Here is a 26,299-nt window from a genome sequence, read left to right on the forward strand (position 1 = left end):
ATATCTAATTTTCTTAATAGAAAGTCTATAATTGATTCAATCTAATGTATTTCTGAAAGATTAATAAAGCTGCTTTTCCTCATGGCAATAAGACAAACATTAAACAAAAACTTCTCTCAGGAGTGAATGGTAACCCCAGTGACCTCCTTCTCATGATCTGCAAGCACTTGATAAACACATCCAAGTGGGATGTGATGGTTGGATCCACAGTCATTTCTCCTGAACTAAACTAGATTGCTTTCCCACTCGAGTGTAATAAAAATGTAAAATTCAAATAATGACCTTTATTTATGCTTTCTAGATCAAACATTATGATTCTCAGAAATGATTTTTCAATTAATTCTAAAACAAGGTTATTAATATTAGTAGCTTGATAAATTATAAAATGCCTCTTTCTTTTCCTCTGTCTTCTCCCTTTTTCTTTGCCTTTCCATTATGTCACTCTCTTGTTTAAAAAAAAAATCTAATCTTGGTGAACGCCTGATTGAGATCAATAGACATGGCTATGAAAAATGAGAACAAGAAAAGTTATCACTCATCTTTCATCTGGCACCTAAGCTTGAGAGCCTCCTATATGTAATGTACTGATTAGGTGCTGGAGACACAATGTTGAATAATTAAGACAGAATCCCTTGTCTCTTCTCTTCCTCTGGGATAGGCAGGTAAGTAGAGCAGTGAATAAAATAGAACTTTGTTGGGAGTGCTGTAAAGGAAACAATGGACTAAAACAGAGAGAAATGGGAAAACCAACTTTAGAATGTGTGCTCAGGAAAGCCTTGTCTCATTTTAGGTGATATCTAAATGGTATCTCATTTTAGACATCATTTGGGTGATACCTAAAATGAGAAGAAGCCAATTATCTGAAAAGTATGTTAATGTGTGTGGGCAAGGCAGGGTGTCACCCCTCAGAAGGCAGTTTGAGCAGAACTAGAACATGGAGACTCTGAGCTGGGACAGGATAGATGTCTTCTAGGAAGCAGAAGAAGATCAGTGTGGCCAGAGGATAACAAGCCAGTGGAAGGATGGCATGAACTCAGCTGGACAGAGGTTCAGGGCCACATCATGCAGGGTTTTATGCGTTATGGGGATGAATTTGGGTATGGGTTTTAAGAGCAATGAGAAGCCACTGAAAAGATGTAATCACAGGGCCTGATTCAGTTTCTGTTGCTGCTACCTGAATACAGGATTGGAAGGGCACGAGAGCAAAAGCAGAAAGCCCCCTCAAGTAATTGTGGCAAAAAGGTGATAGTGGCCTGGACTACAGTGTGTTTGCAGAAATATAGAGAAGAGGATACATTAAAGAATATTTTGAAGACGGAGCTAGACCTAAGATGGATTGGGTGCAGGGGAGGTATCTGAGGAATAGGCAAGGAAGGAGATTTCAAGGACAACTTTTAGATTCGGGACTCGAATGATCATGTAGACGATGAAGATGTTATTTATAAGACTAACGAAAACTAGGGAGGTGAGAGGAGAGTAACAACTAGGATGCTTTGGGCTACAGAAAGTCCAGGCTTAATGTGCTTTAAATCTTATGAAAATATGTCATTTAACATAACTAAGAGGTACACAGCAGTGCAGGATCCAAGTGCTGGACTTTAGGGCTCTGAGTCCACTGTTCTGTGGTTCTCCTAACTCTGCCCTGTTCAGTATGGGTCTATCCTCAGGCACAACAGTTGCGCCACTTTCACGTATCAATACATTTTTAGACAGAAGTGGCCATCTTGACCACTGTCTCCTTCCTATAAGTGAAGAAAGATTTTCTAAAAGTTTTGCAGAAGTCTTTACTCAGTTCTTATTTGCAGAATATAACTATCCCCAACCAACTATATGCAGGAAAAAAGAGATCTTCATATTTTCTTGTATCAATAAGGATATTTTTCCCAAACTGAAGATAGAATTCTCTTCCCAAAATATGTTAGGAAATTGCAAATAATAAAATAAAATCAGGATTTAGGTATTTACCCAAATGTATTGAAAATGTATGTCCACTGAAAAACCTGCACACAGATGTTTATAGCAGCATTATTAATAATTGCCAAATTGAGAGCATCCAAGATGTCCTTCAATAGGTGAATGGATAAACAAACAGTGGTATATCCATATAATGGAATATTATTCAGTGATAAAAAGAAATAAGCTATCATGCAATGAGAAGACATGGAGGAAACCTAAACATATATTTCTCCATTTTTTAACCATCTAGCTTAAAATGTGATACATGCATGTTTCTAAGTGAAAGAAGCCACTCTGAAAAGACAACATACTGACATTCTGAAAAAGGGCAAAGCTATAAAGACATTAAAAGGAATACTGGTTTCCAAGGGGCCAGTGGGGAAGAAGGGGAGAAATGAGTAGGCAGAGCACAGAGGATTTTTAGGGCAGTGAAACTATTCTGCATGATACTGTCATGGTGGATACATGACATTATGCATTGGTCAAAATCCACTCTGTACAACACAAACAGTGAAACTTAATGTAAACTATGGACTTTAGTTAATCATAATTTATCAATATTGGTTCATCAGTTGTTACAAATGTACCGCACTAATGTAAGTTAATGCTGAAATAGAGGAAACTCTGTAGGGGTTGGCAGTGGAGAGGAGTTTATGGTTTCTGCTCAATTTGTCTGTAAACCTACAATTTTTTTTGAGACAGAGTCTCACTCCATCACCCATGCTGGAGTGCAGTGATGCAATCTTGGCTCACTGCAATCTCTGCCTCCCGGGTTCAAGTGATTCTTGTGCCTCAGCCTTCCTAGTGGTTGGAACTACAGGTGTGTCCCACCACACCTGACTAATTTTTGTACTATTTGTAGAGACAGAGTTCCACCACCTTGGCCAGGCTGGTCTCAACTCCTGGCCTCAAGTGATCCACCTGCCTCGGCCTGACAAAGTGCTGGGATTACAGGTGTGAGCCACCATGCCCAGCCCCTACAATTACTTTAAAAAAAATAGTCTATTACAATAAAATCAGGACTCTGCCAACAAGAAATACAGGATAAACAGAGTTGTATAGGTGGCTAATGATGTCTACAATGGGTGAGGGAAAGAACTAGTTTCTTTTTAAACATCTTGAATTTGAAGTGTGAAGTATCATGTCGAATGTGTCAGGTAGGCAGTCAAATGTGTGAATCTGACACTCAAATGATAGGCCTGGGCAAGAGATATGAATTTTGAAGGCGAGGGGTCAAAAATTCATGGGAATTAGTAAGACCTCTGTATTAGTCCATTCTCATGCTGCTATGAAGAAATACCTGAGACTGGGTAATTTATAAATAAAAGAGATTTGATTGACTTACAGTTTCTTATGGCTGGGGAGGCCTCAGGAAACTTATAATCATGGCTGAAGGCACCTCTTCCCAGGGCAGCAGGAGAGAGAATGAGTGCAAGCAGGGGAAACATCAGACACTTATAAAACCATCAGATTCTCACGAGACTCACTCATTATCACGAAAACAGCATGGGGGAAACTGCCCCCATGATCCAATTACCTCTACCTGGTCCCGCCCATGACACGTGGGGATTATTATAATTCAAGGTGAGATTTGGGTAGGGACACAGAGCCAAACCATATTAACCTTCTAGGGAGAGAGAGAAAAACAGACGGTTCCAGGACCAGGGTTGAGAAACTGTGGCAGGACAGGGTCTGGAGTCAGGGAACCCAGGCTGATTCATGCTGACTACCTAGAACTAAATGAAAAGGAAAACCCCACCTCTGCACAACCAACTAACAAAAGAATCAGAGCTTACTCCCTTTGCAACCCACCCCCGACCTTTTTTCTGCCTTGCAGATGAAAAATTAAAGTACCTCTGATTGGTCCCTTCCTGCAACCAATCAGACTGGTCATAGGCCAAGTCTTCATGTGTAACTTTGTAACTTCACTTCAGCCTCTGATTGGTCACCTTCTACAACCTATTAGACTGGTTGCAGGCCACTACTTCATTTACATAGGGTGTAAACCAAGTAACCAATGGGAAACCTCTAGAGGGTATATAAACCCCAGAAAATTCTGTAACAGGCTTTCTTGAGCCACTTGCTGGAGCACACTCCTGCTCTGTGGCGTGTACTTTTGTTTCAATAAATCTGTGTTTTTCTTTTGTTGGTTTATGCATTTTGTCTAATTCTTTGTTCAAAACACCAAGAACCTGGACACCTTCTACCAGTAACAGAACTACCACATTCAGAGGTTGAACTTGAAGGTGATGTCAACGAAGGAGAATGAGAAGGAGCAGGCAATGAGATTTTAGGAAAATGTGATGTCAAGAAAGCTAAGAGAGGAGAGTGCTTCAGGACACAGGGAGTGTCAAATCTTATATTACTTCTGTTTAGTGTTTTAGTTCTATTAAACTAACCATAATTGGTTGTTGATGGGGTTTTTTTAGTTTTTGGGTTTTTGTTTGTTTGCTTGCTTGTTTTTGTGGACAATACTTATTTTGGTTTAATTCCTTTTTTTGCTTACTGTCCTTTCTTGAATTCCATGCCTTCCATCTGGCTTATTTTGTTTGTTTTTTGTTTTGTTTTGCTCAGGAATTAGATAAATAACTCATTTAGTGAGGGTGAACTTCTTGGTTTGTAAGTGTCAGAAAATATGTTTGTTCAGCTCTTAATCTTGAGTGATTGTTTTGGGTATAAAATTCTAGGTGGACATTTTCCTTCAGCATTTGATGATACGATTACATTGTCTTTCTACATCAATTAATGCTAATAAAAAGCCTACTTTTATTTTGATTAGTATCTTTATAGGTTTTCTTTCTTTGGTAGTTTTTAAGAGTTTCTCTTTGTTTATGATAATCTGTAATTTCATTACGATGTATTTAGGTGAAGATTTTGGTTTTGCACTATTCAGAACTTAATGTACTTTTTTCAACTTAAGATTTAAGTCTTGCAATTTGAGAAAATTTTCTAACATATCTCTTTAAATATTGTCTCTTCCAAATTTTTTTATTCTCATTTGAATCTTAGTTAACTTAAATTGGAGCTTCTCATTTTATCTTCCATGTGTCAACCTGTCTTTCATACTTCCCGAGACAGATCCAGGTTTTTTGGGACCTGCAGTTTAGACAATCTGGGAGTCTTTAAACTTAGACTCCCAGAAAAGATCTGGGAAAGGATACAAAAGTATGAGTAGAAAATTAGATATGAAGTACATATTTCTTTAGAATGAGAAAAGTAAATCACACCAATTGTAAATTGAAACAAAACAAACAAATTCTACAAACATAATAAACTCCAGAAAAATATTGTAATATGTATATTAACTACTGGAATACCTCCATAATAGTTTTATTCTTCTTCATCTTTGGGTGCATATTTTCCTGTGACAATAATTATGTAATATATTTTTCAATTGAGGGAATGAAAAATATTTAATCTCTCCTCTAGCTTGGTTATTACTGACAGTTTTTTTTAGTGCCACAAGTCATCATTGGTCAAAAAATGTGCATGGACTCTTCAGTGCTATCTAACATAAGAAAAGTATGACAGAAGCCAAGTGGAATGAAAAAATTCTGCAGTCTTCATCAATTGCAGTTAAAAATCTCACTTTGCAAATTCTTTTAGCAACATATAACAATATAAACACACTGCTGAGGAGGAGCATATGCTGAAGGGTCTATGCAATTGAGGGGCCTAGAGCTTAAGCATCATTACTTCATTATAAATCTGGTAAATCAGTCTCTGTATATTTCCTGTTTCTTTATTTCTTTCTGCTGTATTCTTATTTCTTCAATTCTATTTTGCATTTCATTAACTCTCTTTTCGATGAAGTTAGTCTACCATTTAGCCCATCTATTGACTTTTTCACTTCAATGACTTTTTTTAAATCTCTGAAATTGTTTTTTCTTTTTCATGCCTTCCTATCATTTTCAAAAAATAATATCTATTATTCAGTTTATTCTTCCTATATTCTAAATATGTTAAAGATACCGATATTTTAATTTATCCTAAGTTGCTCTATTATCTGTAATTCCAGTCATTGGAATGCTTCCAATCATTATAGGGGCAAACAATCACAGGGTAGTAGACTGCCTTGGTGTTTTGTAGCTTTTGATTGTGTGCTAATTATGATGACAGTCTTACATGTGCCCTGGCTTATGAAGGCATCTCCATGGAGCACTTTTCTGTTTATCTTTATGAATACAGCCCAGATCTGACACTTTGTCATACATAGGGCCTTCAGTTTTGACACCATCTCTGCACTAGTATTAAAATCCCATCCCCTTATTGAAAACAGATGTAAGATAATTTGCTTATTCAGGAAATAGCAGATTTAGGAGGATAAATATTGTTATTTTTCTATGGATAGAGGTAGAAGTTGATACCACTCACCAACACAAACACACATAGAACTGGAAAGATGGTCACTAGCAGCTCCCAGTATCAATTTCCAACAGCTTTATGACTGGAGAGAGAAATAAACTTCTATCTTCCAGTTTCAGTTTGCAAATTCCAGTGTACAATGCTCCTCTTGAATGTGGTGTTCAGAACCAAATGGCCTGATGTGAGCCAAACATCATTAAAAAAATAATAACTCTTATACCATTGAGATCGACATTCTAATTCTGTTTACATGATTGCAGAGTTTTCTTGCAGCTATTGGCTGATGTTTTTAATCACCTGTTATTTTTCACATGTGGACACAAGTACTCAACATAGGAATCCTCCATTCTGTAATTGTATAATTAATTTTTTACACCCAAATTTAGGGATTATATGTATCCCTTTTACATTTAATCTTACAACTTTCCCCACATAATATCCAAGGTTTTTTTTAGAATATTTATTCTACCATCTGGGTGAACAGATGGATGGATGGATAAAACATCTAACATTACTCCACTCAGTAGAGCTGACTGTTTTACAGTCAGCAGTGCTGTTCTGAAACTATTTCAAGCTCTGGATCCTGCTTCTATTATTTCCCTATCATTGCCCCACTTTCTCACTTTTTTTTGGATATTGCAAGCAGCCACCACTAGCAGCCAAGGAAATTGCAACTGAAGAGAAAAGCTTATCATGAAGAAATAGTAATTTATGAAGTGGTACCCCAGTGGCCTGGATTATTAAAGGCTCCCAATGAGCCCAACTCCCTTTGGAGGAGCAGTTTATGCAGTAGGAGAAGCTGATTTAACACATTTCTGATTCTGTAAACCCTCCTGGTACTGGGTATGCTATCACCAACTCTGCTATCAAGTTTCATGGCACATGTAATGATAGCACAGCGGGACTTCAGTAAACAACAAAAATTAAGAGGTAGCTAGAGAAAGCAAACAATTATGGAAGAGAAGACTTAAGGATGGGGAGAGGTGGCTGCTAAGGCAGAAAATTCTTCCTGTTTCAGGCTTAAGTTTAGGGAAACATAAATACGGTAGTCTATTGTACAACTGTCCAATCAGAATGGGTTTTGGCCACTATCAGCCTGGGAATGTTTGTAACAAGCAATTGTAAGAGTTATTTGGCTGATTATTAGTCCCTGAAGCCATTCTGTCATTCTGCGCTAAATAATAATAGTAATAATCATAATAATAATTTCAAATTCTTTCACACAATGATCTTTTAAAAACTCAGCACACTCTAATTCCTAGCAAAATATTATTTGATAAGGGATATGGCATCATATTACTAATCTCTCAAAAGCTCTTGAGGGATATCATGTTATCCCATTGGATATCTCTGACTATAGTCTTGGTTAAATGAATGATCTCCCTAGAGATGATGAGTCTAACAGGTATAAAAGACTTGATTCTTTTATTAAGTGATTATTTTTCTCAAAATTGTAAAGTCCTCTGTGTGTATATTTAAACCCTAGAATTGATTGTATTTCCCCTTATATAACTCCCCTAAAGAAAAAAAGTCTATAAACCTATCAGAGTTCTCTTCTGGGAGATCTTCACTCGTGTTAATGTTTCTGCCATGCCTCCAAAAGCTCCCTTCCACGTTCCAAATTTTCCCTTCATTGTATCTTCTTTTTTTATTGACTTATTCATAGAAGGAAAATCTGTTTCTTGGTTTTCTGGTGGTGCTTAACCCATATTTTCTTTCAATAAAGTGTTTATAATGAGACATTATTATAGATTTTAAAATGCTGACAGCACCACAAATATCATAAAATCCAGAAAATAACAAAATAATTAACTGCTTGGCAATCACCATAATCCTTTTGCTGTTGTCGTTGTTGTTGTTACCTACACTTTTTTTTTGTTTTTTGTTTGTAAAATACATGTAGCAGAAAATGTATCATACTTTAAAATGCTAAAGATTAGCATTTGTGATTCACTATATGCTGATTGTTTCGAAAAGCTCCTTCATGGGTCCTATTTCATGTTTGAAAGATGCTAGCCAAAATCCCTCCTAAGCAAAGACGAAATTGCTTCTTCTTCCTTGATTCTGGATTGTCTTCTTCATCCTCTTCAGGAATAGAGAAAGCAAGGAGGCTGGGCAAGTCAGTGAATCCCAATTCCCATGTAGCTGTCGGCTGCAGCCCTGACAAAGCCTCTGTAATGTCTTTCCTAGGGGACTTAGCTGAGCAGTGCCTGAGCTGTGCAGCCCCACCTTGGTAGCAAACGTCTGCATGTGCTGATTTCTTGTCAGGGTAATGATTGCCCAGGATGGTGATTTCTTGTACAGGGTCGCTGTTGTGTTTCGTGAATATGTGAGTATGTTGGAGCGGGGTGTTGGAGGAAAAAAGATCTTTAGCTCAGCAAACAACAAATCAGCAAATCTACCAAAGTCTCAGTCTCTGCCCCAAGATAACAAAAAGTATAAATTCTCGTTTGATTTTAATTGACTAGAATTAGATTTAAAAAGACAGATTTCAGTTTTTCTGTGTTAAGACTAAGTGCCTTTTCATTTATGTTGTTTGTTAAGTAATATACACAGAAAATAAACACAGATGAAAACTATGCTGACCTAAATAACTATTTGCCTTGTCTTCTTCAGATGTAATTTGAAAGCCTGGATAAAGAAAATAAAGTTCCTTAGGGTTTCATGTGATTACAAAGGAAACACTCCAGAAAACTAAAATGGCAAATATATTTAAGGTAATTCTCAGTGAATAGACTTGGGTTGCCACGATCCATTTTATTATTGCTCTTCTAAATTGCTTTCTTACCGTTCTCTGCCAGAGCCTCAGATCAATCTCTAGGAACTGTTGCGAGAACTTGTCCAATGTAATGACACCTGGCACAGAGCTGTAATTATTTTACGTGCAGGGCATGTTATGCTGTGCACTAGGTCTTTCGCTTCATTAAAAGACTTTGAGTCTTATAGTAGGCTTTAAGCACAAAAGAGGGCACCATACGGCAAATGTTTTAGTTTAAGTAGAACTTCTCCAGAAAGCAAGGAGCACAAGGTCATGGGCATTTGGGAAATGAGAGGTGGTGGGGAGGATGTAGAGCACAGCATGTGTTATTGATTTATTGCCTCTCAGCTCCAAATCCTCCTTTCTTTCCATGGAGCTGAATTCTGTAAATACCTTCCCATCACCAGCTGGCCCAATGTTCAGCTCTGTGAGTGGAGGAGCACTGGAGGAAAGAGTATTTTCTCTTGCTCTGCTGTACTCACCTTGTTGGGCTCCTGCAGATGGTGCAGTTGTTTCAACAGTGCCTAGGGGCCAGCAGCAAGTGCTCCCACCTGTGGCAGCTTCCCCAGCATACACTTGGGATCTGAAGTGCCTCACTGCGGCCAGCCTTCCAGCACTCTCCTTTTGGGCAGCTTCCTAGGGGAAGGTCCACTCCAGTTCTCTGCACACTTCCCTGAGGAAGCTTCATAATAGAGTATTAGTGAGCATGGTTCTCCCCCAAAACAGTTTCCCCAGCTTCCCACAGTCTGTAGAGTTCTGAGGCACAGCACCTTCATGAGGACAGCTTCCCTCCAACTCCAGGGGGAGGATTTCCAGCAAGTCCCACCAGAGCGGTGCCACAGTGAACTGCTCCATGCCCCATGCTGAGATACAGTTGGTATCTCAGCCCCTGGAAGAGTGGCCTTTTTCTTGGGTGCTCTATCCCAGCCCCAGGGTTGTGGCTCTCCCTATGTCTACTGTTCTTTACTTGTTTGCATTCTCCATGCCTCTATTAGCCGATTCCTCATTACTGGAATCCCCTATTAGTTATTTATGTTAAACTTTCTCTATTTTTATGCGATTTCTGTCTCCTGTTGGACTCTGACTGATAGAACCCCTCAGTGACAAAGAAGAGAGAAAGGTTCTCAGTGCTTCACAGAAAGAAATGCTGCTTTTCCCGAGCATTTCTGTTCCATTTACCCATCTTCCTAACAACACCCTCCCTGCTCTCTGTGCTTGGTCATCAATGGCTTAACCCCATTGAATATTCTTCCCATAAAGGTCTCCTACTTCCCTCACTCCCAATTTCCCCAAATCTGTGCCTGTCTTAGACAAAATCTTGGGGGCATGAGTAAGAAAAATCACTTTAATTTCTTCATGAAATGTACCAAAGTAAAACCTGCACCTTGACCTTTAAGAAAATTCCCAACTTTATATTCTTTAACAGATACTTGAATAAGACTCTGACTTGATCAATATTGCAAACTGCCAAGTTTGTGAAAATTCCTGAAAATCATGCTGAGAAACAGCAGAAATTTGTTCATAATATGAAGGTCAGTTGAGAATTTCTGAATTGCACTGGACAGGATCAGAGCCACGATGGCCTTGTTTGACACTATAATCTGTCTCAACCATGGCACACAGAAAATCGGTGTTCATTATATAATTTTCCAGTGCATGACCAGAGTAGTGGCAAATTTACTTCCCATGATGATTATAAATAAAAGAAATGCACTGTAAGTGCAAGTTAGAGATGCTGAAATATACATTACACTTACTTCTTTGATCTGATTCCTCTACTGGCCTTTATCCTGTTGGCCCAAATAGACATGTGCTCCAATTATTTCTCTAGGTGTAGGTAAATTTAATCTCACCTACAAAAAGAAAGATTCATTTGAAAAATTAGCATCTGAGCATAAAATATGAAACAAACAATGGACTTTTGTCCAATAACAGAAATACATGACCAGATTCCATTTCACAAGCATGCTGCAAAGGGTACAGAGCTATTCATTTTATATCTGAAACTCATTCATTTAAGAATACAACGTAAAACCCAGTTCCCAAAACCTGCATAAATATTGTACTGAGGCTCAGCCTAGGTAGTGCCTGGCCTTGCAAGTTTCGTTTTGATATACATTATGGTCTGTTCACCTCTTCAATTAGTCTCAGAGGTGAAAGACATAGAGGATTTTTCTCTTGAAGCACTAGGAATCTCAGAGGGTATAGTAGCGGAAGGCTTTTAGGGGGTGGAGAAGGGTGAGAGCTGAATGGGGCCCATATAGGGTATGTGCAGAGTGTCGTGTGGATTCGAGTGCTAAAGATGAGGACGGCCTTGGGGTCTGGGGCCTCTGGAGGTAATCAGCATATATAGAGATGAATGACACCATGATATTAATCCTGGCCGACCCTAGTCAGATAGCAGAAACAAGACTTTGGGTGCTGAGGAGTAGAGAAGTCAAAATACAGAAAATGCTAGAAAAAGAACTTAACAAAGATAAATGTGGAGAGTGGGATGAGTGGTGCAGAGGACTGCTATTTTTTTTAAGCCATTAATTTGTCAAAAAGTAAAATGGTCTGAAAGGCATCATTTTGATAATAATTTTAAAAACTAATTTTGAGCCACAGATAAAGATCCAATGAAGCCTCTCAAACCCCGCCAACATCTCTGAAAGCCTAAGGCCCTGAAACTATGAGTTACAGTCCTTGTTACATTCCAAATGTTTATCTAAAACCCAGACCTCCCTCTCAGTCTCCTATCCCACATATCCAAATGCCTTTTCAACATATCTACTTGTATGTCTAATAGGAACTTCAAATTTTATATGTCCAGAACCCAAATCCTGATCTTTTTCTCCCTATTATCACCAAAACTAAAACTAAAACAAACTCCTTCATAGAAGTTAAACATAACCAAATTGTTCAGATCATTTCATTGCATAATTCCCTCCAAATCCTTTGCCTCCTCTTGCTTTGTTTGTGGTCTTATGCTTTTTATGCTTTTTAAAATTTTTTGACAAAATACATGTAACATAAAATTTATGATTAACATTTTAAGTGTATACTTCAGTAGTATTAACTACATTCACATTGTTGTGCAACCATAACCATTATCCATCTCCAGAACTCTTCATCTTGCAAATCTGAAACTCTGTACCCCTTAAACAACAAATACCTTCAGTCCCTGGCAACCACCACCTAATTTCTGTCTCTATGAATTTAAATACTCTAGGTATCTCGTATAAGTGGAACCATATAGAATGCATCCTTCTGTGACTGGCTTATTTCACTTAACATATTGTCCTCAAGGTTCATCCATGTATCAGAATTTCCTTCCTTTTTAAGGCTGAATAATATTGCGTTGTATGTATACACCACATTTTGTTTATCCATTCATCTGTCAAAGGACACTTGTAATGCCTCCATCTTTGGCTATTTGAATAATGCTTCTGTAAACACAAGTGTACAAATATCTGTTTGAGACTCTTCTTTTAATTCTTTTGGATATATACCCAGAAGTGAAATGGTTGGATCAAATTGTTTGGTGTATTCTTTGGCAAAACTACAACCCTGGTCAAATTCTCTCTCTCTCTCTCTCTCTCTCTCTCTCTCTCTCTCTCTCTCTCGCTCTCTCTTTCCCCGCCCCCACCCACCCCCATCTCTCACTCTCTCTCTCTCTCTCTCTCTCTCTGTGCCTAATTTAACCCTGCACTCCTACAGCTGTTCATGGCAGCAGGAGAAACAAAAACATTAAATTCTCTCAATTCGCGACTAAAAACTAGTATGACCAACCACCCTGGTTTGCCCAGGACTATTCCATTTTTAGCACTGAAAGTCTAAATCCCAGAAAACCCATGAATTCCAAGCAAACTGGGACAGTGTGTCACCCTACCAGAAACCTGAAACAGGCCTTGATCGCACCTTGCAATCAATTGTACTTTCCTAGGCCTTTTATCCTCCTACTCCCTCCATCTCCCCAATCCTTTCCCTGCCAACCCCCGGTAACCACCATTCGACCCTCTGCTACTATGAGTTAAACATTTTAACTTTTTGAATTTCTACATATATGTGAGATCATGTTGTATTTGTCATTTCATTCACACCTTCTACTCACTCCTTAAGCCTCCAGCACATCTCCTCTCCTCACTCTCAACTGATTATCTTGATTCCTATTCCAATGATTAAACAGAAGCATCCAGAAATTAACTTTCCAATTCCTACCACCATCTACCCACTTGCCATGGTCTATACCCACAATCTTTGACTTCCCTCCTAGTACCTATCTGTAAATCATCCATTTACCTAGAGAGGAACTCTCCGTGTTCCTCTCTAAAGCCACTTCCTTGTTTTGTGAACTACATCCCATTCCTTCTCATCTACTGAAGAAACTCTCTGTAGCAATTATCCCCTCATTATAAACATCAATTTCTCCTTTACTGGGTTATTTCCAAAAACAATAAAATATTCTGTTATTACTCCTATGATTAAAAAAAAAAGAAAGAAAAACAACCCCACTTCCCCTGTCAGCTGTTAGACCATGTCTCTAATCTTCTTTACAAGCAAAACTCTCTGAAAGCATTTTCACATATTTTCTCCAATTCTTCTCCTCTCAGTCTCTCTTAAACCCTCTTGAACCTAGCTTTTTGTTCCCTACCATGATATTAAATCTGCTCTTGTCAAAATCACCAATGATCTTTATGTTGCTAAATTCAGTGATTGATTTTCAGCCCTCTTGTTACTTGTTAATAAGATTTGGTAAGTTAGATGAGTTACATCTGATAGGTTGATATACTTGGTCAGTCCTTGTTATCTAATACATTGCTGGGTCTTCCTCCTGTCTCCTCATTTCCTTTTCTTCTCTTTCTTGACTTCTGAAAATCTGGTGTGCTCTGTATCTGTTTTTGGCCCTTATCTCTTTTAGATTCATACTTTTCAAGAAAAAGTTTTTGATTTTAAAAATTGAAAAAAAAGTAGATATTTATGGTGTACCTGATGTTTGAAAACATACATATATATATGTAGTGGAATGGCTAAATCAACCTAATTAACATATGTGTTATCTCACATATTTGTGATGATAAAATCTTTTTCATCAATTTTCAAGCATATAATACATTGTTATTTTTGTACAATAGATTTCTTGAACTTGTTCCTCCTGTCTAACCAAAATTTTGTAAACTTTGATGAACATCTCCCCAGTCCCTTCCCAGCCAACCCCTGGTAACCAGTATTCGACCCTCTGCTACTACGAGTTAAACATTTTAACTTTTTGAATTTCTACATATATGTGAGATCATGTTGTATTCGTCATTTCATTCTTGGCTTATTTCACTTAAAATAATGTTCTTTAGGTTCATCCGTGTTGTCACAAATGGCAGAATTTTTTGTTTGTAAGGCTGTATAGTATTCCACTGTATATATATCCCACATTTTCTTTATCCACTCACCCACTGATGGACACTTGGGTGATTCCATATCTTTATCTTGGCTAGAGTGAATTGTGCTGCAATGAACATGTGAGTGCAGGTGTCTCTTCAACATACTGATCTCATTTCCTTTGGATATATGCCCAGTAATGGGATTGCTGGATCACATGGTAGTTCTAATTTTTCGAGAAACCTCAATACCAGTTTCCATAATGACTTTGTGACTCCCACCAACAGCGTGCAAGGGTTCCCTCTCCTCCACATCCTCACCCACACTCGTTACCTTTTGTCTTTTTGATAACATTCTAACAGCTGTAAGGTGATAGTTCACTGTGGTTTTAATTTGTATCTCTCTGATGATTAGTCATGTTGAAGATTTCTTCTATATCTGCTGGCCATTTGTATGTCTTCTTTTGAAAGATGTCTATTGATGGGGTTCAGGACATGCTACCTCAAAATATGACACATTGGCATTTTGAAACCACCCTTACAAGGCTGATGAGAATTATAAGCCAAGATTTCAGCAGAATTAGGCATTAACCAGGGTGCATTGGTGAACCTAGATCCACTTTCTTACAGCTGCTGACTAAGAATCTACGTAGAGCATGCTGACCCGGCTCCTACATTGTTCCTGTAGATAAGATTTGTGATATAAAATTATAAAACCTTTTGTGCTCAATAATTGCTTAAGGTATTTTTCGTTTTTATTTTATTTTTTATTTTTTATTGAGACGGAGTCTCGCTCTGCTGTCCAAGCTGTTCAAGCCATTCTCTTGTATCAGCCTTCTGAGTAGCAGGGATTACAGATGTGTGCCACCCATGGCTGGCTAATTTTTGTATTTTTTAGTAGAGATGGGGTTTTGCCACCTTAGCCAGGTTGGTCTCGAACTCCTGACCTCAAGTGATCCTGCCTCGACCTCGTAGAGGGCTGGATTACAGGCGTGAGCCACCACACTCAGCCAAGAATTGCTTAAGGTATTTTTAAATCCTTAATTCCAGCAGAATGGCTGATGCTAACCAGTCTGAAGACTCCCCTTACAAGGGAACTGACAGCACAAGAATGCAGTTTCTACATCACCCTGTCCGATGATTTCACATCTCACTTCTTGACCAACTGGCAATCCCCACACTTCAGCCTATTCCCCATCCAGACCCCTTAAAACCCCTACCCTCAAACCTCTTGGGAAGGTAGATTTGAGGTTTCTTCTTGTTAAGCTGCCCTACAATTACTAAACTTTTTTTCTGTTGCAACCCCTGATGTCTCAGTATATTTACTCACTGTGCATTAAGCAATGAACCTATTACAGTTACAATTTGAGAAAACAGCAGAAGCAGGAAGGTCTCTCTGACTGTCTCCCACCCTCCTGCCCTGAATAAGGCCTTCATTCCAGAGGCACCCATCCTATACACAGAGAAAAGGAATGTTCTTATCTCTGAAGACATACAGAAACAGAGAAGAATCTGAACAAACAGGCCTCGTTAAGTTTCTCCTAGTTTATTACCATTAGATCATACCCGTTTTATCCAATTATACTTCTCTGTAGCTGCTTTTTCATCAAATTTAGCATAAAAATACACATTCTCTGTTTCTTTGGGAGTTTATTTCCAAAGACTCCCAAGTCACATAAAACTTATTTTAAATAAATTTGTAATTTTTAAATTAATTTGTCTTTTGTTATAGGAGCCACAATCATGTACCTTGTGATGAGTAAGGAAAATATATTTCTTTTCCTTTACTGTTCAGGGTTTTTGCCCATTTTTAAGTGGAGTTATTTATTTTCTTGCTATTGTGTTGTCTGGGTTCTTTATATATTTAGTATATTAATCCCATTTCAGATATATCGTTTGCAGATATTTTCTCCCATTCCAAAGGTTGTCTTCTCACTCTGTTGATTGTTTCCTTTGCTGTGCAGAAGAATTTTTAATTTGATCTGATCCAATTTGTCTATTTTTGCTTTTGTTACCTAACCTTTTGTTAGGCATTATTCGATCCACACTCATTCTTTTGGTGATCACACCCAGCTTCCTGCCTTTAAAGATGCTGACTGCCCTCAAGTTTATATCTCCAACCCAAACCTCTCTCCTGAACTTCAGCTTCACACACTTTAGTTGCCTAACTAGTATCTCCACTTGGAAGTTAGACATCTCAAATATATCCCAAAACTGAAATTTACAATCTTTATTATCTCATTCCAAGCTTTTTCTCCCTAAAGGCTTCCCTATCATAACTGATGGTAAATGTATATTTTCAGTCTCTCAAGCCAAAATATTTGGAACCATCCTTGAGTCTTATATATTTCTTTCACAGTTTATATCCAAATTATCAGAAAATGCTATTTGGTCTACCTTCAAAATACACCATGTTGCAGTTGGTGTTTTGCTGGTGTTTCTGCTGTTCATTAAGGGGTGGCTGTGACATTTTCCTGGCAGTTTTTCTGCTTCAGCTTGGGTAATTTCAAAATAACAGACAAATAGAGCAAGCTAATGAAGCAAAGGGTATAGCATGGGTGTGATACTCTAATTGCTTCTAAGAATTCCCTTTTCTTCCAAGAAGTTATGCTTAGAAACACATACACGTAGCTGAAAAAAGATGAAAAGTAAAGTAAGACTATAGCTCTGGTACAATGGTTTAATATGTTCTGTACAGGGTCTATCACATTCAGTGCTTAATGACTACTCACTGACACAAATAATACTATATTACATTTATATAGTGGCTTTCTATGCGCCCAGTGTTGTTATATGCATCTCATTCAACACACTTACTCTTTACAACAATCCTACCAAACACTTAAGTCCTTGAGGGCAGAGAGTGCTTTGCATCCCCAAACACTAGCAAAGGGCCTGGCGCTCAGTGACTGTCCAGGAAATGTTTGTTGAAGGGGTTGACTCACTGACATAGGCTTATTATCCTCGTTTTACAGCTGATAAAATAAGACTCAAAGAGATAGAATGACTTGTTCAATATCACCATGCTAATAACTGGGAGTCAGCCATCTTCACAAGCTATAATTACTTCGGAATGAGTTATGGCATCTCTGTAAAGCGGGATATAACACATTAGAGTAATAATCTAACACAGTATGATTGCTAAAGTTTTAGTGCAGATCTCTGCTACAAAAGCAAAGCTAAACGTTGGGGCAATATCTTGCCAGAGATCTTAGTTATTTGCTTTTGCAACAAAGAGTCCACACAATGAGAGAATGCTATGGGGCTTCCAGGAAGATGGTTATCTCACCTCTATTTGAATACTGCTCCCGGACAGCCCACTCAATATTGGAATTCTTTACTGTTAGAAAGATATTTCTTATTTAATATAACAAATATCTACTGAATTTCTACTGTCACTGAATCAAAGCTAGGTCTACTCACTCAGTGCAATACAGTGCACTAAAGCCAAACATCCACAGAGAGGTTTTACAGCAAGAGAAAGGAGGGTGTTTACTTGCAGGACACCAAAAAAGGAGAATCAGGAAGCTCATGCTTAAGACTCATCCTCCCTGGTGATTTACAAGCAAGGGTTTTTAAGGCAGGGGTACATTTAAGGAAAGCAGAAGTTAAAGGCAAAATCATGAATCAATACATGAAGGTTATACACTGATTTGGCCTAAAAAGGCGGGATATCTTGAAGTGGAGGCTTACAGGTCATAGGGAGATTCAAAGATTCTCTGAATCGCTGTTGGTTAAAGAAGAGAAACTTTGTCTAAAAACTTGGGGTCAGCAGAAATGAATGTTAGGGTCTGGCCTGTGGGAATGACTTTCTCCAGGCCTCTCAGGAAGAAATTTAGAACATAGAACCGCCATCGGAGTTCAGTCCTCAGTTCCCCCTTATCTGAGGTCTATGTGCCAGCAGATGGCATTGTCTATTTGGTGGGGTCTACGTTTCTGAAAAACAACTCAAGGACATATGTTAAGATATTATCTTTAGTTTCTACAGAAAAACAAACATCTTGTGACTCTAACTTCCTTGGCTATTTTCTTAAGTTATTATTACTTGCTTGCTTATCAGGTTGCCTATTTCCTTCTCAAGGCTAGGCAGGTGCTGAAACTTTCCTTGAAGGAACTCAAGATTGTCCTTTATTTCTGTGCTTGGTGGTTGAGGGAGCAGCAGGCCCCCAAGAGTGGTGGCTGCTCTAACTACTATCAGTCGTTTGGAGTTTTCTACTCCATATGTTTAATATTTGTCTGCCTCCCTACCCTACTCCACCTACCTTTTTAAATCTCTGAAGGCTACTATCATACCTACTCTAAGTAGCCCCATTCCTTTCTTCTGGGTTATTTTCAACCATGTTTCATGTGACATCATGTCCATATTTCTCATCATCCTGGTCCTCATGCTCTGAATGAAAATTAGATTATCACAAGTCCTCTTAAAATGTACTTAGCAGAACTTAATATAATTCCTCAGGATAATTTGAAAATGCAGGATTTAGAGGCTAGGTCTTCTCTTGCTTGACTCTCCCTAACTTTAGTTGACAGAATTTCAAATAATTGCCTTTTTTTCCCCAAATGTATTGCTTCATGTAGAGTATACTAAATGTATGTTCAGCTAAAGAACAATTTTTTCAATTCACAGAAACTTTTGCCCAGAGAGCTGCACCAAGCCTGTGCACTCACAATTTTTTAAAGATTCTAATAAACAACTTCATAATTTTCTTGAAGTTCATCTTCATTGTTTCTGTATAGCTTTTGACATTGAAGGCTAAACACACCGAGTTTGCAGGCCAATTTTACCTAAACAGTAATTCTTCCTCAACCACAGGTAGAGTCCTGGGCTTGGGCTATTCTTACCTTAGCCCCTCTTGGTAAACTACGCATTACTCAGCCCATCCTTGAAACCTCATGTCCCACAGGATTTGCTGTAGTCCCCTAAGTAGGACCCATTGGACAGAAGCACTTTCCCCACAAGCCCTCCTGAAATCAGCATTTGCATTACTGGGTTTGACCTTAATTTTCTGATTGCTAGCCACCTCTGGATAAGTGCTTGACCTGATTTTCTTTATGTTTAGCTATTGGCCAGGGTCATGTTCTAACTGGGTAGAACACTTGGCATCTCAACTTCATTCTGTCACCTTCTATATGAAAATTTCACTGGCTCTGTTCTGCCCACCAGATTGGACTACCGTAGATATTGATAGCTGCTCAATCAAGCTGAGGTTCACAGTATCCTTTTGGACAGGTATCTGGACTGCAGGTCTCCCTTTTCTAAGCGTGGCCTTACAGCCGGATCAAGTCCCCTAAGTCCTGGCTTCATCCCAAGTTCTAGCCTCCATCTCTCCTAATCTGCCTGTGTACATCTATGATTTCAGCAAGCTTCAGTCCAAAACCAAGCCTGCTAAAACTCCTGTAATAATCTTTCACTTGACTTTGTCTCTCATAAACAGTTGTCCACACTTTGTTGATTTGATAAGCTTATTTTTTTCTCCACTCAACTTGTGAACAACACAACAAAAAATGTTGTTCAGTCTTTTCCAGTACAAGAAGAAAGAAAAAAAAAAGGTTGACTTGAGCTATGTCAGCCTGTGTGAGGCTTCTCTCTAGTTTTTAAAACAATCACCAATCAAAACTGTTTGGGTAAGGTTGCTTAAGCATACTATAATTGAATTCACATTTTACAATTTTATAGTGGAAACAAGAAAGATGTAGTCAAATATTTGCCTAATTTAATGCTATTTCAAGGACAGTCTCTTAATCCACTAATCCTAGTTTAAAAAGAGAAGAAAGTTGAGATTTATTTGGCCTGTGTTCTTCCTAGTGAACCTATTTTAGTCCCTCATACACATGCTTACCGATTTATAGTTATTGCAACTACAAACAGGTGGAAACAGCCTGGGATTAGTTAAATAGTGGCAAGAGATGACTCCTACAGGTAACAGGTTCCCTTGACAGAGAATCACAGCACCTTTTTAAAGACCGTTTTGAAGTATGTTCCTTAAGTAGTTTAATAAATAAACAACAAGGGTAATGTAGAATTTTTAAACAGAGTTTTACATCTTCTCTCAGAATGAAAAGAAAGATGAATTTTGGCATTTGTCAGACCTGGTTTCAACCTACAACTAGACAGCTACATGACCTGAAGGTCTTTAATTTTGAATTTCCCTGTGTGTCAACGAGAGCATAGTATCTTACAACTTGATTGCCAGGATTAAACTAAAATGTAAAGCAACTAATATGTAAGTAAGAATTTAATAAAGGTAAAATCCCTTTCTCTTCATTCTCTTCTGAATGTTAATCTAAAGTTTCTTATACAATTAATTTTCCTCTTTAAGATTTAGTTTCCTATTCTATATAACAGAACAAAACTTTTATAAAACATATTGTCACCATTATCTCCTTTCAATATCTTCCAACTTACCGTAAGTGAATACTAGTTTCCAACTTTCTTCAGCCATATAGAAACATGGGAAAAATTAGTAAAATAGGTATATTCTCCCCAGTTACTAAAAGGGTAATGAAGTGCTCATACTAATGCTTTTGAGAATATCCTATTTTATTTAGATTGGGTATATGTGATTATATTAAATAAACAGTATTCTTTTAAAACACGTAGACCTTGCACATAACACTCCATATTTGGGGGTGGAAGGTGGGCTTTCCGAATGTTCACCTCTCCACCAGCCCATTTCTCCCAGACTGCTCTCTTTAATGGGTTATTCCTGTCACACATGACTAAACTACCTGACATCGCCATTTTTTTCACATGGAAGCATCTAGTTAAATCTGCTACTCCTGCTGCCATTTAGGGGATATTGTTTCATCTCCACCTATATGTGTACCTTATTTAAAAAAACATTGTTTTCGTTTTCCAACTACTGTCTGCAGTCATCCTCTGATGCCTTCCAAATAGTGGGGACTCAGCAATCAGGACCAGCTTATTCTCTCCTGGACCTTTTGCTCCCCAAAATCCCCCCTATTTTTTCAGTGCTCTCAGGTGGTCCCACACTTGCTGCTTCTAAAGCCAAAGTCTCATTCGTGGCAACAAATAACCAAGCAAGCCCCATGCCATGTCAGCCAGCCAGGGCACCCAAATTGTCTTCTTCAATGGCCATGGCATGACTTTCCAGGTTCAACCAATCTCAAGGCAGCTTTGGAACAATCAAGAAACACTTATGCCCTAGGTTCCAACTAATATGTGGGAGGCAAGCACACAAGAAATTAGAAAGAAATTGCCAAAGAGTATACTATTTACAATTATTTTCTTTATGTTACATTTTATACAACCTTACAGAGCTTTGTAACGGCTAGAATGTCTAACAAGCCCAGAAAATATTCTCTACCTCCTCTCTTACCTTGAGCTGACATTTTTTAAAAACAAGTAATCAATTGAAAGACTCTCGAGTACCTAAAAGAAGCAAGGAAAGAACTGGGAGCCCTGTGTTTGAGTCAAATTCAAAATTTGCTTAATGACCTTGGGTAAATTGCTTTGCCTCTTTGAATCTGTTTCCTCATCTATAAATGAGAATGACATTATCTTCTTCCTAAGACTATTGTGAGGGATAAATGAGAGTATATTTGAAAGGATTTCAGAAAATATAAAGTGCCAAACATATGGTAAGTGCTATCATCCAATTGCAGCCAAATAACAGAGTAGAACCACTCATCAGATGAGGGGGAAGCTACAAAATGTGCAATTTGGATCAGCGCACGAATTTCATTCCCCAAACCACAAAATTATCATCCCTGCTTCAAGTCACCATACTGGTCTCTCACATCTTATAGAATGTATATTTTCAAAAACAATGTGTAGAGATTTCCAGGGCTCTGGAAAATGGAATTGTTACCCCTGGGAGTTTAAGAAGAGAAATACAAATATTGATCTTAAAATAAGCTCATTATGTGGCATTTTGTTAGTGTTGACTAGAGAAATAACAAAAAGATTTGATGTAAATGTGATTTAATCTCTCATGGAGAATTAATGTCTTCTCATATGTAGACATAGATAATTTTCTAAGGTAAACTATATTTTTCCTACTTACTTTGCAATCATTTCTAACATATTTCCTAATCGCCCCTCACCTCCTCCACTCTAATCCTATGGGAAAGCCTTTGCCCATCCCTGTCTGTTCGTTTGCCTTATCAGTTTGCCATCTATTTGTTGTCAACCCCCAAATACATATCTCCAGCACAGACCCCTCTCTTGATGGACAGACTTTGATTTCTGACTGCCACTCAATACCTCTACTTAAATGTCAAACACATCTCAAATTGAACTCCTGATCTGTGCTCTCTCTCTCTGTACCCATAGTTTTCTCCATCTTAGTTAATGGGTACTCATTTTCCAGTTGGTTAGACCAAACACTTTAGAGTCACATTTCCACACTCATTCTATCAGGAAATCTTATTAGCCCTACTCTTCAAAACAAATACCAGTCTAACCACTTCTCACTGATGCTACAGCTACCATTTTCGTCATAGCCACCAACATCTATTGCATAGGATACACAATAGCCTTTTGAAACTTACATCAGTATATGCCATGGCTCTGCTCAAAACCCTCCAGTGGTAACCCACAGTACTCCAGGGAGAGCCTGACAAGAGCTGGTTCTACTGGTACCTCTATGACCTCATTATCCTATTCTTCTACCCCAACTCACCCTGCCTCAGCCACACTGGCCTTTTTACTGTTCTGTGAATATCCAGGCACATTCCCTTCTTATGACCTCTGTACTAGTTTTTTTATCTGCCTGGTGAATGCCCTAAGAGATCCATATAGCTAACTCCTTCACATTGCTCACTTTCTGAAGGAGGCCTGCACTGACCATCCTATTTAAAATTGCAATTCCCCTCCCTGGCACTACAGATCCATCATATCTTCTTCTTCTTCTTTTTTTTTTTTTTGTCTTCTCTAAATGTATAGTACTAATAACTCCAATATGATCTTTATTTTTTTTTCTGTCTTTCTGTATTCAAAAATAAAACCACAAGGGCAATGTCTCAGGTAGAGTACCTGGCACTCAGAAGATATTTGTTAAATAAATGACTCCAGTCTCTCGGTTTTCTAGAATCTTGAAAGTTGGGTCATGGGATGTATTTGTTTCTTACTGCTATTCTAACAAGTGACAAGTAATTTTGTGTCATAAAACAAGATAAATTTATCCTCCTACAATTCTAAAGATTGGAAGTCTAAAATAAGGTTTTCAGCAGGATGTCCTCCTTCTGGGGACTTCAGATCTCTGTTTCTTTGCCTTTTTCAGTCCTAGAGATTCCCTGTACTCCTTGGCTCATAGTCCCTTCTTATCACTCCACCTTCTTGCTTCTGTTGCCATATTTCCTACTACTGTTACTCTGATCTCCTGCCTCCCTCTTAAAGTATCTTAAAGAAGCAGTAAAAGGTTGAGGTGATTAGGGCCATTAGTAGGGCCATTATTAGAGCCATTAGACTTGTGATTACATCAGGCCCACACAGATAATCCAGGATAACTTTCCCATCTCAAGATCCTTAATTTATTCACACCTGCAAAATCCCTTTTGCCACATAAAATAACATTCACAAGTCCCAGGACTTAGGACTTGAACATCTTTTGGGTGGAAGGATAATATTCAACCTACCAGGTTGAATATGAAAAACAGCTAAAACTACAACAGCTGAACAGATGTGAATGAAACTACTACAAAACTATATTTGCCAGTGGAGCAGGCACAATAAGGAATAGCCAAATTGGGGTTCAAGCTTTATTCAAATAACTTGGGAGACAGATAATATAATTTATATTTAGGCACCTACTGGAGATAGAAAGAAAACCAGTAGATTTGGGTTACAGAAGTTTTGATCAAAGAGCTAAGAGACAAGAGTGAGAACAAGAGTGAGAACTTGGTCCAGGGTGAAACACGGCAATTCTCCTAAGCCACATAAAGGATTTTGGACTTGGTTCTAAGGGAAATTGGAAACCACTGACAGGGCTTACATAGGAAAGTGGCCTAATAAGACATACATTTTGAAACATATCACTCTTGCAATAATGTGGGAAAAGAGTGAAGAGCAAGAGGATATGTGAAAAGACCACTTGGGAGAATGATGCAGTAGTCAAGGTGACAGAAGCTTGCTATTGTATTGAGTCTTAGTTTCCTCTCTGTCAAATGAAGATCACATTATTATCAGCCTCACCTAACTTTTGCAATGATTCAGTAAGAATACACATAAATCACCATGTTGGGTACATAAACAGTGCTGGCTACTGGCATTGTAACTCTGTGTTATCTATTTCTAATACAAAATTACAGAGCTACTGCTTAAAAGGAAATAAGGTATTGATTATATCTAAAACAAGGTATTTTAAAAACCGATAAAACATTGACCTAAGCACAACAGGATAAGAAGCTACCGTCTGCACTGTCTGATTAGGTTGGGAAAATAGGTCTTTCCACACCTCTTGCTAATAGAAGTAAGAGACGACAGCGAGCTCAGAGGGAACTTTGGGCCCTGGATGTTAGCAACAGGGAAACAGGGAGAAACAAAATCACCACAGCAACATTTGGTTGCCAAAGATGCAATATTATGAAAATGAACAATGTTGAGGGTCTCAGAAGTGCTTTTCCTTGTGTCTCCAAGCAATGAGGTCGAATAGTATTGAGTATAGGAATAGACTTGGGCATGGCAAGTGAGCTCAAGTTGTGGCTCTATCATTTACTAGGCTTACCATTGGGAAAGTAATGTAAACTCTCTGAGCTTCAGTTACCACTTCTGAAATTAAGATAACAACAGAAATATATTACATAATGACCTTTCATCAGAATTTAATGAGAAAATGCTTGCAAAGTGCTAACACAGTGCATGACACAAAGTATGCAAATAGTGGTTATTATATTATTTATGCTGTAGCCTTTTTTTCTTATATGTTGTTCAGTCCAGTGTCTTTCAAGAAATTGTGAAATAGCACCCTGAAAGTTAGGGGAGGCAGAAAAGAGACCAGAAAGGAAGCAGCAGAGAGAATACTAGGGTCAATATCAAGTCATCTTTACCAAGCAGAGAACACACTCGCCTATGATTCAAGCAAGGATGGGGAATTGTGTTGCAGTCGAAGTGTGTCAGCAAAGAGCAGACTAAGAGCCAGCAAGGGAAGATATAGGTCAGAGCCAAGGGGAAGACAGAATGACAGTATCGACAAGAAGAGGTCATCTCCTGGAGTGTCTGGCTTACTGTCGCCAGGAATCCAACAGCCCACAGGAGGAGGAGGAGGATAAACGAGAACACTGGGCATACTCTTGAACTGCAGCTGCCTTCTCTGAAGATACAGGCACATTAACTCTCCTTAGATGAAAAGGGGAAAGAAACTCTTTGTTTGCAGTCTTTTCCAGAGAGGATTGAGTGCCTCCTATTGGAGTGCGAAAAAGAACCACTTAAAACAAGACTGCTGTTGTCAACAAATAAAATTAGGAAGACAAATCTCATCAGATACTATCAAGACTAAGAGAGACTAGTACTTCTGAGCTTTCCAATAGATTTGGACTGCCAAGGTTTATAAGTTGCATATGGCTAGGAAAATAAAATAGGTAATCTAATTTTCCAAAAGCCAAGGGAATGTGAGTCGAAGATAAGAAAAGAAGGCTTACATAAATAAGCCTCCTCAGGAGGAGAATGGGAGAGTTGCCTAATCCACATTCTTCCCTTTCGATGTCCCATGAACTCAGGCTGAGAAGAACACATTTAATGCTATGGGAAGGAAGAACTTGGATTTTTGTCTCAGCAAAGTACGTAGAACAGGCACTTTGAATAGCTGCCATAAGATGAATTTAGAAATTTTCAGAACTATAAAGTATAAGATGTCTTCAGCAAACTAGATATGATTGGTTACAGGTTATGCCCATACAAAAAAAC

The 26,299-nt window shown here is 38.3% G+C and overlaps 1 long non-coding RNA gene across 2 annotated transcripts in view; it reads right to left on the reverse strand.

The window, feature by feature from the left end:
* Nucleotides 1–26,194, reverse strand: part of LOC109027355 (uncharacterized) — a 55,588-nt gene extending 29,394 nt beyond the window's left edge. Inside the window, exons 1-6 of one of the 2 annotated variants that reach the window (XR_010134367.1) lie at nucleotides 22,948–26,194; nucleotides 16,831–17,064; nucleotides 13,162–13,227; nucleotides 10,837–10,932; nucleotides 9,562–9,761; nucleotides 6,331–6,497 (exon numbers count right to left, since the gene is read on the reverse strand). This is a non-coding gene — a long non-coding RNA (uncharacterized lncRNA). The remainder of the gene's footprint in view (nucleotides 1–6,330; nucleotides 6,498–9,561; nucleotides 9,762–10,836; nucleotides 10,933–13,161; nucleotides 13,228–16,830; nucleotides 17,065–22,947) is intronic. The other variant, XR_008681083.2, reaches the window with a different exon arrangement.
* Between the last annotated feature and the right edge of the window lie 105 nt (nucleotides 26,195–26,299).

This window comes from Gorilla gorilla, chromosome 5 (genome assembly GCF_029281585.2).
Source record: "Gorilla gorilla gorilla isolate KB3781 chromosome 5, NHGRI_mGorGor1-v2.1_pri, whole genome shotgun sequence".
Lineage (NCBI taxonomy): Eukaryota > Metazoa > Chordata > Mammalia > Primates > Hominidae > Gorilla > Gorilla gorilla.